At 39.1% G+C, this 8,723-nt stretch overlaps 1 pseudogene; it reads left to right on the top strand.

Annotated features, from left to right (window-relative positions):
* The first annotated feature begins 4,169 nt into the window (after window positions 1-4,169).
* On the top strand, window positions 4,170-8,718 carry LOC110699563 (annotated as a pseudogene).
* The last annotated feature ends 5 nt before the right edge of the window (window positions 8,719-8,723 follow it).

Here is an 8,723-nt window from a genome sequence, read left to right as displayed (position 1 = left end):
TTTGGCAAAAGAGAGCATCAGTAACAGGCGGCTCTAAGAGTTGTGTAAAGAAAAAAGAAGTAAAAAATTACAAGTCAAAAATACCTCAGCAAGAAAAGCGAGGATGGCATCAAGGTTAAGGGTGCCGACTCCTCCAACCGACTCCCTGTCCTCATGGGAGATGGCTCTCAGCATGGTCTTGTCCAGCTGTTGAAGATCCGACCTCTGAGGGGCATCTGCACAATCAACACTTTGTGAATGCTTGGTGTAAATTTGGCCAATAGATCGGCTGCTTTCAGAAGTACTGGTCGACTGCTAATTAAATTTTACCCTACAAGGGTAAGGCAAAGGACTAAAGCTTGAAATACCTTCGGCCACCTCCTTCTCCTTTTGGGGCCGGCTAGCCTCAGGGGCAGCTAGGGACTTAGGAGGATGGGTCATTCCAAGTCTCTGGGTCGCCACATGTTTCCTGGACCTTCCAGGAGTCATCACATCGGCGGTCGTCTGCTTCTGAAGCTTTGGGTTTCGCTGTGAAGATAGAGAAGGTTTGACTTAATCTCCCTACGCATAAACTAACATGAGTAAGAAGCAGGCGGGAAAAGTATATCAAGACTTAGTCAAATTAAAGAAAGGCTCACCTTAGGCGTTTGAGTAGCAGGCGTCTCCTCGCCCTTCCGCTTGCCCCAAAGGTAGCGGTAGTAGGCGGCTGGCTTCCTGGTGGCCGAGAGTTTTTCCATTGTTTTTTCTGCACAAGAAATTTTAAATGGTTAAGTAAGATATATAAAACAATCAAAGTCTTACTAAAGAACTAAAGCATTCGGCCAACTACCTCTCGACCTCTCAACGCTAAGACCGCAGGCGACCAAATAGTTCCCTTCAAATAGCCAATTATAATGAGGAATATAACTTTGAGGTATGACCTCTCTCACTCCGGTTTCCTCATTAGGCTGGATGGTCACCTTGAAGAGGCCTTTGTCCAAGATCTCCTCCTTGGCTTTTCTTGGAACAGGCAGTAATTCAGATCCGCCTAATAGCAGAGGTGGGTTCCGATTCCACCTGTTGTATTTTTTGTTCTTCACTTTGTCAGGGCAGGATACAATGTAGAACTTGTTTCTCCAGTCCTTCCATTTGTTTTCCTTCCCAATGGTCATCATGTAGCCCTTGTGGCTTGAAAAAGTGTACCAGTCGGACCCGCTTGTTTTTGGGGTTCGGCTGAGGTAATGCATGTGGGCGAATGCCTCAAAGCTGGGATCTACTTCCAGCATTTCGCAGGCGGCAACATAGCCCAGGATATTAAACCAAGAATTTGGGGCAAGTTTCCAGACACCCAGTTGGTATCCATCTAAGATTAGTTCCACGGCCGGATGGAGGGAAAATCTAAGGCCAGCCTGAATGGCCGCTTCATAACAGCCAAAGCGTCCCCGTAGCTGGACACCTTTGTCCAGACCACGGTGTCCTCGGCATCCGGCACAACTAAGATAATGCCATGTCCTATGACATGTTCAGCTCTAAAAGTCCTTATTTTATCAGCCATTGCTTTTCGCCTGCCCGTGGGAACGTGATGATAATAAGCGGCAAAATCCACTCGGCGGGTAGCAGACGGCTCGGCCCAATTCTCCCCCTTTTCCACAGAAAGGGACTCTCTCGCTGTCCGAAATACTAGGCTCAGACTCGCTGTCCGAGCTGTCGGACCTAGCGTCCGCCTGAGGGGCCTGGCCAACAGAGCTCGAGATTTCTCTTTGTGACTCATCCCCTGATTCATTTAATATTGAATCATTGGGGGTACTTGGGGTGCCAGACGGCACATCCAAGATTTCACTAAGAGGCGTCTTAAAGGAGCCGTCCGTGTATTGTTGCCTGACTGTTTGCTTAATTCTGGCCATGGTGTCCTGCACAGACACATAGACAGTCGGACTCGGAGAATTTCGCAAAGTGTGGTCCAGCAAGGGGAAGTCGGCACTCCTAGTTCTAGATTCAGCCGTCCCCGGTGACCGGATGATCACTAACCTTAGGCCGAGCCATGTGCTTTTGGGAAACCATTTTCAAAAAGGAAAGAAACAAAGTAAAAGTACGAGAGAAAAGCAGGCGGTTACCTTTGGGTTAAAAGTGCTGAAGATGCTTGAAAAGGTCTCGAACTGCTGTAAAAACAGGCGATCAGGGATAGGCGGTAGTCGTTTCTCTCAGAAAATGACAAGTTCTTTCCTAATAAGTCTAGAGATTCTATGTCTGAAAATTTTGAGAAGGTGCGACGAATGATTGGGGCGCCACCCTTATATAAAAGGGTAAGAATTTCAAGGGGCACCCCTGAAATTCAAAAATAAAAAAATAAAAAATAAAAAAAGGAAAATGGTAAAAAACCGTCCTCCAATTCGCATGTGACACCTGTCACAGGCGCCACGTGGCAAGCCACGTCACCTTGTGAGGGGCAAATGATTAGGGGATTTTTACCCTGCCACGTGGACCAATAAAGACCCTCCACGTGTCATCCACATAGACCAACTAGAGTTTGCCACGTGTCACTTAGTGAGTCCAAAGTGGACCAATCAGGGCACGGCACGTGCCAGACAGATATCTAACTAGGAATGGTTGCCTTCAAGGCCCAAACTCCTAGGCAGCCCAATCAGTCCTAGGTTTCCGTAACCTAGGACTGGGCACGTACTTCGAGACCCTATAAAAGGGAGATGTTCCCACCTGGGGAACAACATTCACTAACATTCAATGAGAGCATTAATTGCAGAATTAAACACACTTGAAAGTTTATACTCGGATGATCATTCAGTGTGGTTGTTTGCTATAGCCGGATGATCATTCCTCCCCTAAGAGGAACCTGATCCCATTTACATTCCGCACTTTTTACATCCGAACACGTTCTAACTTGATCGTCGGAGGCGGAACTCCCACCCAATCGGAGTCTCCGTCGTTTTGCTAGTACAGGCGCCTGGAATCCAGTCTTGGAATTGTAACTCTCCTGAAAGACACAGAAAACCACCCGAAACAATTTAAATATATTTAATTAAATTTGGATATGACGCCTTGATTATGCATGTCCGTAGAATCTTACTATTCGATTCTGAGAGCCCCTTCCGATTCAAATTAGAATCCCGATTTTAATAACTTTGGTTATGAGTGTAGGGGACGGCCGATTCAAGGGTTTTTGCGGCGGGTGGGAGGGTTTTCTTGGCGGTTTCGGTGTGTGGGTGCGATGGTTTTGGTGGTTTAGGGGGTTGGGAGAAGGGAAGCGTCGGTGCTGGCATGGGGATGGGGGCTGGGCACGACTGTTTGGGGCGGGGGTACCTAGCTGGGTGGTGGGAGAAGGCTGCTAAAAATTTGGGGGGTGGTGGTGGGGGTTGTCGTGGGTTGAGGCTGGTTTTTTTGTTTTAGTTTTTTTTTGTTTTAGTTTTTTTTTCCAACTAATCACGTGCTAACACGTGTTACTAAAAAAAAAATACCTCTTCAACAGGTAATCGATAACTTTTAAAAATAATCCAAAGCTGAAATTATTTAAGGCGAATATTTGAAAGTTGAGATTATTTTTACTAAATTTTCCAAATTTTTAACTATATTTTTATTATTTTACTATTTTCTGCCCACTAGTGGTCCCATCATATCATATTTTAATATTCTTTCTCTTCTCCACTTATACTCACTTTTGCTTTTTTATATATTTTTTATTATTCGACCAACCCACTTCCACAATAAAATAAAAATTCTACTATTTCTCTTAAAACTCTATGTATGAAGAAATTAAACAAGTAATAAAATACGGAGAGAGTAACTTAGGGAAAAATTGGTTTTAATAATCCCAACTTTGACTGATTTTCTTTAAATAATCCCAATTTTTGATTATTCTGGAATAATCTCAACATATATAGGTATCTTTTAATAATAATCCGAAGTTTTATTTTTGTTTTACATAATAGTCCCAAAAGGGATCAACAAAAGTAAAAAAAATAACACTTTGGATTATTTTAGGAAGATACCTATATAAGTTAAGATTATTCAAGAATAATCAAAAGTTGGGATTATTTAAAGAAAATCAAAGTTGGGATTATTAAAATCAAAATTTCCTTATTTCATAAGAATGATAAAAAGTCTAACGTGTCAATTATTTTAAACGGAAAGAATTTATAAAAATATCTCAACAACTTATTCAAGCACATGATAAAAATGCTACAATTCAAGCAACTATAGCGAAGAGTCTATCAAAAAATTGAGTCACAACTCACAAAAACTACCACTCCTATGACCCACTTCTACATAATTTATTCAACTCCATCAAACATCCCTCATCAACTTTTCTACTACCATTATTAATTTCAGCCTATTATTCTCCTCTAATTACTGTTTAAAGTGCGCCAACTCCATAGAATCTGGTCCCCTATTCCACCTCAAGAAACAAAATTTAATCTTTGTTATGTTATATACAGAATTTATTTGATCAAACATTAAACATTTTGCAAAACAAAACCAAACCAAAATCATGGGTTTTTCCAAATGGGTTTTTGCAATCTTCAATCTTCACTGTTTTCTTGTAAATTTCATACAATCTGAGTCAATTTTATCCTCAAATGAGCTTGAAGAGATCCCAAAGTTTTTCCTTAATCAAACCCAGAAATCTGAGGTTTTTGATTGGATGGTGGGTATTAGAAGGAAATTACATGAAAATCCTGAATTGGGGTTTGAGGAATTTGAGACTAGTAGGGTTATTAGAGAGGAATTGGATAAATTGGGTATAAATTACAAGTACCCAGTTGCTGTTACTGGTGTTCTTGGGTTTATTGGAACTGGGGAACCTCCATTTGTGGCTTTGAGGGCTGATATGGATGCTCTTCCTATTGAGGTACTGTTTGATTGTTTATTTTTAATTGAAATTTTGTGTAATTTATTTATATTTTATCTTTTTAATTTTACATTAATGTTCATTGTTTTTTATTGAACGAAACATTAATGTTCATTGTTTATTAGTAATAATTGTAGGACATGGGTGTTGAATAATAAATTGTTTATGGATGTTATTTAAAATATTTTATGGATAGATGTGGTAGATTAGTTGGTAAACGCTAGTTGGTAAAGGCGTGAGTCTGTGACCTCTACACGTGATCTAATCCCGTCCACACCATTGCTCTTGTAGCTCTTGAAACAATGAATGTGATGTTCTTGGAATTGTGTTTTTTTACTGATGAATGATAAAATGCGATTTACATTTTAATTTATAAAACATATGTGGTTTGATGATTTTTGGGGAGAGGAGATTGAGGGAAGTCAATAATTGTTGAATCTTACTATGCTCATGCTTATTGCAGGAAATGGTGGAGTGGGAACACAAGAGTCAAGTTCCTGGGAAAATGCATGCATGTGGGCATGATGCTCATGTTGCCATGTTGCTTGGTGCTGCAAGGATCCTCCAAGAGAATCGACACAAGTTACAGGTTTGCTTCTGCTGAATTTGCTTTCGTGACTCGCAGTTTCATCCGTCCTCATTGAATAGCTTCATTTTATGCGGATTATCGACTTGATGCTGTAAATAGTGGAATTATGTAGCTATAAATGTGTTGATGCTCAATATGACATATATTTATCTCCATTATGTGGCCTAATTGTGTGGCCAATTTGAAGCGTTCAATGGCTCTTCAGGGGCAGGGCAATGCAGTAGCTCCTAAAGTAAATTGAATTATTTATAGTACGTAGTAAAATCTTTCTTTTTTCTGTGCAGTTAAGGATTTTCTTCTAAGCTTTAAAAGCAATTCCACAGAAAATAGCATGTTACTTTTGTGAAAAAATATCTGTTCTGTCCTTAAGTTAATTGGATGACATGTTAACTAATTACAAGAACCAAGTTGTCCAAACTATCATATAGTTGAGTTGACTATAAGCAGTTAGATAGGCATGAGGAATTGACTTACTTGACTATAGTTTGGTATCATTTTCGGTTGTTTGGACAGACAACTTTTGAGAATCTTCTTGTGAAAAGGTGCTTTCGCTATCATCTGTTCGAAATTGACTGTAAAAATGTTAAATGTACTGCTTGTGTGCTTTCTTGAGAATGCTGTATAAATTTGGGGCAGAAATTGGCTAACCTATTTTGACCAGTGCAATCAAATGACATAGCACTGTAATTAATTGATATTTTATTACTGGTGTGCAGCTACCTGTTTTCAATGATGAAGATTTCGATATACGAATTAGAGCAGTCTTCTTAAATCTTAATACTTATTTAGTTCCCTGAAGTCTTATGCCTTTTGCTCCCTTTCATAAAACTGCAGGGAACAGTTGTTTTGGTTTTTCAACCAGGAGAGGAGGGATATGGCGGCGCCCAGAGAATGATCGAGGCAGGAGCAGTGGAGAATGTTGAAGCCATATTTGCTTTGCATGTTAATTCTGGCTTACCTGTTGGTCAAGTTTCCTCCAGGCCTGGTCCACTCTTGGCCGGAAGTGGATTCTTTCAAGCTGTAATTACTGGAAAAGGTGGTCATGCTGCTATTCCTCATCACTCAGTAGACCCCATATTGGCAGCTTCGAATGTGATTGTTAGCTTACAGCATATTGTTTCTCGTGAAGCTGATCCCCTCGATTCTCAAGTAATCTGTTTTCTTAACTAGCGCTTAGTTTCAATTGTTAAATTAGGCTTTGTTATTAGGTAGCCACCTGTATTTGCTTCTTAGTAAAACTGATCCCCTTGATTCTCAAATAATCTGTTTTCTTAACTACCACTTAGTTTTAATTGTTAGATTGGGCTTTGTTATCAGGGTAATCACCTGTGTTTGCTTCTTAAATTATAACTTTTCCCATTAGTATAGTGATCTATGAATTTTCAGATAGTATTTGAGAATATACTTATTTGCTAAATTTTTATATCTTTTTCAGTCTAACCAACTTGTGTGGGAATAATTGAGATTAGAAGGCATAATTAGTTAGCATATATTGATGAGTGGTTCGGACAATTATAATTTATAGTCCTCTAGCCCTCAACTATGAGCATCAGAATATCAAGATGTTCTTCCTTTTTCTATTTTATTATCCATTGAAAATATATTATTTTATTGAAGTGTTTAAAGTTAATCAGCTATTGAAATGAGGTCTTCCTTTGGTATTCTAACTGAAAGTTATTCCGTCTGTTTCTTCTGCTGTCATACTCACTGTGGAGGTATATCATCTTCTACTGTAGTATTCTTCCCATATATTTTTGAAAATTAGGTTTTCTTGTGCAGGTTGTTACAGTAGGGAAGTTCCAAGGAGGCGCTGCATTCAATGTAATACCGGATTCTGTCACTATTGGTGGTACATTCAGAGCCTTGTTAAAGGAAAGCCTTACACGACTTAAACAAAGAATTGGAGAGGTATAATACTCTATTGGCCTTTCTGTGTTGATAATAATTTCTTTGGGATCATTTTTTTGTTTTGACCTACATTTTCATCATTGAGAACAACGGGCACCTTTACGTTCATATAAGGTATTCAGAAGATAATAGTGAACTAAACAATAACGTTACAAGCTTTTATTTATTTATTTTAATATTATTTTTGTGTGCTCATATGGCTAAGACAGACCTTGAGGGCCAGAGTAATTAATACTTTGTAGATAATATTATAAACATAACATGACACTGTCCTGAACTTCTCTAGATGATATTCTATTACATTAATACGTACTGTATCCAGGTTCTGATATTCTTGCTTTCTTGAAATACAATTTAGTTAGTGAATGCTGATTTTTGCCTTGAGTGGGTCACTCTACAAGATAATAAAAATACTTTTTATCATCTCCGGTACTTTGCTAGTGTTGATTGTATACAAACGGTCTTTAATCCAGTGTGCGTGTCTGTGTCTGGCTGTGTTTTGTTTTGTTTTGTTTTTTTATTTTGGGACTTTTGCATAAATGCCATCAGTTGTTGGGCACCATTCCAGGTATTTCTTTAAGTCCACGAAAGGATTGAAGATCTATTCGTATATTGCACTTTTTAAGCACAGTGCTTTTCTGATTGTCTGATGCATGGTAATTAATTTGCAAGCTATCATCCCCATCTAATATTTGCATTACATTACAGGTTATAACAAGCCAAGCTGCTGTACAAAGGTGCACTGCAACTATCGATTTCTTTGATGCTGGAGTCACATACCCACCGACCATTAATGACGAAAACTTGCATAAGCTCTTCAGTAGCGTTGCAACAGATATGATTGGCTCTCATAATGTGAAAGAGGCCAAGCCCCTGACTGGATCTGAGGATTTTGCACATTATCAAGAAGTAATCCAGGACTTCTGTTCTTTGTTGGTCTGCAAAATGAGACGCTAGGCAGAACAGGCTCAGAGCATAACCCGTTGTTTGTTCTTAACGAAAATGTGCTTCCTTATGGTGCATCTCTTCACGCCTCACTGGCTGTGAGATACCTTCTCGAAAAGGGGATAAAAAACCTCGAACATGATAGAACTCGTCATGATGAATTGTAATCCATTTTGAGACGCACATGAAATGTGGTCCAATGCGGGTGCTTATTCTGCAGTAAATTCAGCTTTTAAATAAAATTTAGCTCAGCATTTATCTAATTGTTATCTATCCAGTTCAGGAAAAGAACGATTGGCAAGTTATTACTTGTACCCTAACCATCTCATTAAGCTTTAGAACAAATAATTTTTTTCATGATGTAGTGTATGTAGGCTCTTCTATATATAGGCATCAAATGTTTAAATACATGTATGTAACCATCCTGTTGAAGCGTGTAATCTAGAGTTTTGCTACATATTC

This window comes from Chenopodium quinoa, unplaced genomic scaffold (assembly GCF_001683475.1).
Source record: "Chenopodium quinoa cultivar QQ74 unplaced genomic scaffold, ASM168347v1, whole genome shotgun sequence".
Lineage (NCBI taxonomy): Eukaryota > Viridiplantae > Streptophyta > Magnoliopsida > Caryophyllales > Amaranthaceae > Chenopodium > Chenopodium quinoa.
The sequence above is the reverse complement of the archived record's forward strand: the minus strand, read 5'-3'. Positions and strand labels throughout refer to the sequence as shown.